Below are 2,718 nucleotides of genomic sequence, written 5' to 3'. Positions count from 1 at the left end.
TTTAACCACTGTACAGTATTTTTAGTAAGTGTAATATTGGTTTTACCGGGGTACAACTCCAGCTCTATTGGCTATTTTTAAAATGTTGCAATGGTTTTTAGTAACTTTGCAAATAAAATAAATGTGAACTTAAATTTGAAAATATCCTCTTGCGCTGACCCCCAACGTGAAGGTGATGGCAGCCCACCATTTCTTTAGTCTAGGGTCCTTTCAATTTACAGTGTTAAGTCATGACATGCATGATGTTTTGAAGGCAGTGATGCAGCACCTGGACCGGTACATTTATTTTCCAACAACAGGTGAATTGGCTGACATGAAGGGTGACTTTTTTACTGTGGGGGGGATACCACATATCATTGGTTTAATTGATGGCACCCATATTTCCTTGGTACCAACTCAAGCACATAAGCTGACCTACCACAACCGCAAGCACAATCATTCAATCTATGTGTAGGTAGTATGTCTGGTGGGCATGTTAATAACCCATGTCTTTGCAAGATTCCCTGGCTTGGCACATGACGCATACATCATGAAGAATAGTGTCATCCCCCACTTGATGTCACAGCTGCAACCTGACCGTGCTTGGCTTGTTGGAAGGTGATGTTGGGCCCGATTCACAGAACTAACTTAAAACAAAATCCTAAACTTACTACCATTTTGGTATTCACAGAATGCACTTACTGCTTTTGGTATTCACAGAATGCACTTACTACTTTTGGTATTCACAGAATGGATTTACTACTACTAACTTCACGTCCGCACTCGGGCCGGAAACTCTGGCCCAGAGGCGGAGCTTCCGGGCCGGAGGCGGAGCTTCCGGCCCAGAGGTGGAGATTTTGGCCATGGCTAAATCTCCGCCACTGGCCGGAATCCCCACCTCCGGGCCGGAAGCTCTGCCTCCGGCCCGGAAGCCCCGCCTCCGGGCCAGAAGCTCCGCTTCTGGGCCGGAATTTCCGGCCCGAGTGCGGACGTAAAGTTAGTAGTCGTAAATCCATTCTGTGAATACCAAAAGTAGTAAGTGCATTCTGTGAATACCAAAAGTAGTAAGTGCAGTCTGTGAATACCAAAAGTAGTAAGTTTAGGATTTTGTCTTGTTAATTCTGTGAATCTGGCCCTTCGTCTTTTTGTTCTGTGTTCAATTCCCATCACTGTGCAGTGAGCATAGAGCCAGAGGACTTCTCTGGCCTGGGTGTGTGGATGAGTATTTGGAATGGCTAAAACTCCCATCAGGCCTTGTCCCCCACACACCTTCCCACCCAGCACAAAAGGCCTACCTGTAACTCAGCTTCCCTGACAGTGAGTGGGGATGTACCTGCAAGAGGTGTGACATTGATGACTGTGGTCTATTTGTCCACAACTCCCAGCAGGGCCAAGTGGTCCAGAACACCAGCCCCACTGACAGCCATTTTGTCAGTACATTTGGACTCACTATTAGATAAGCATGGTTCCTGGTGGGGTTGTTGGGCTATGTGGGAGGAGGAGGATTTGCACTAACTGAATCTACCAACAGGCCCTGTCCCACACACACCTTCCCACACAGCTCCAACAGCACACCTGGGACCATGCTGTACCTGATGGTGAGTGGAAAAGTACTGGCAAGATGGTTGACATGGGGACTGGTGTGAGGAGCACAAAGTCTTCATGGGAGTTGTGAGCAAATCAAACACCAGTCACCAGTGTCAGCCATCTTGCCAGCACTTTTCCACTCACTGTCAGGAAAGCATAGTTCATGGTGGGCTGTTTGTGCTGGGTGGGAAGGTGTGTGGAGAACAGGGCATGATGTGAGTTGTAGTCACAGCAAACACTCCTCCTCCAACACACCCCAGCAGGCCAGATGGAACCACGCTTTCCTGACAGTGATTGGAAAAGTACTGGCAAGATAGCTGACACTGGGGACTGGTGTGAGGAGCACTAGGCCATGATGGGAGTTGGGGTCAAAGAAAAGACCATACAGCATTGTTAGCAATCTTGCCAGCACATGTTCACTTACTCACAGGAAAGCTGAATCACAGGGAGTATGGTTGGGAAGGTGGTTGTGGGCACAGGCATTATGGGAGTTGTAGTCACAGCAAACACTCCTCCTCCCACATAGCCCAACAGGCCCTCTTGGAACCATGCTTACCTGACAGTGATTGAAAAAATACACAAACACTTCCAACTCCTTATCTGTGAACCTTTGCTGCTTCCTTAGGGCAATGGTGGGGGTGAGGGTAAATGTGGGGGTGAATGTGAGGGTGACTGTGAAGGTGAGGGTTAGTGTGAGTATGAAAAAGAGTGTGTTTTGAAGATATTTTTAGAACACAATCTGTACAAGTTGTGAGTGTGTGTGTGGCAGAAAGGCAAAGAGCATTGAATGTGGGCAGATTCCTGATATCTGGCAGCAGTTCTGTTTGAGCAGAGGATCATGGTACTGTGTTTGGCTCTTTATATAGGCTGATTGGTGGATGTGGCTATTTTTTTGTGTTTGTTTTTGCTCTTGGTAATGCTTATTTGTGTTTTTTTTCCACTTGGCATTTGTGACACAAACAGACACAGTCAAGTTACCGTGTTGGATGCAATGTCATCTGTTTGTGGGCTTAATCAAGTCTAATTCCGACCAGTACTGTTATTCAATGATGTTTCTGAACGAAATGGTTGCTTTAGGCTTGTTCCCGGATGATGCAGTCAGACGGATTGTGTTCCAAATAAATCGCTTGGAATTATTGGGCATTGCATCGT

Source organism: Triturus cristatus, chromosome 7, assembly GCF_964204655.1.
Source record: "Triturus cristatus chromosome 7, aTriCri1.1, whole genome shotgun sequence".
Classification (NCBI taxonomy): Eukaryota; Metazoa; Chordata; class Amphibia; order Caudata; family Salamandridae; genus Triturus; species Triturus cristatus.
This window is presented reverse-complemented; position numbering follows the sequence as displayed.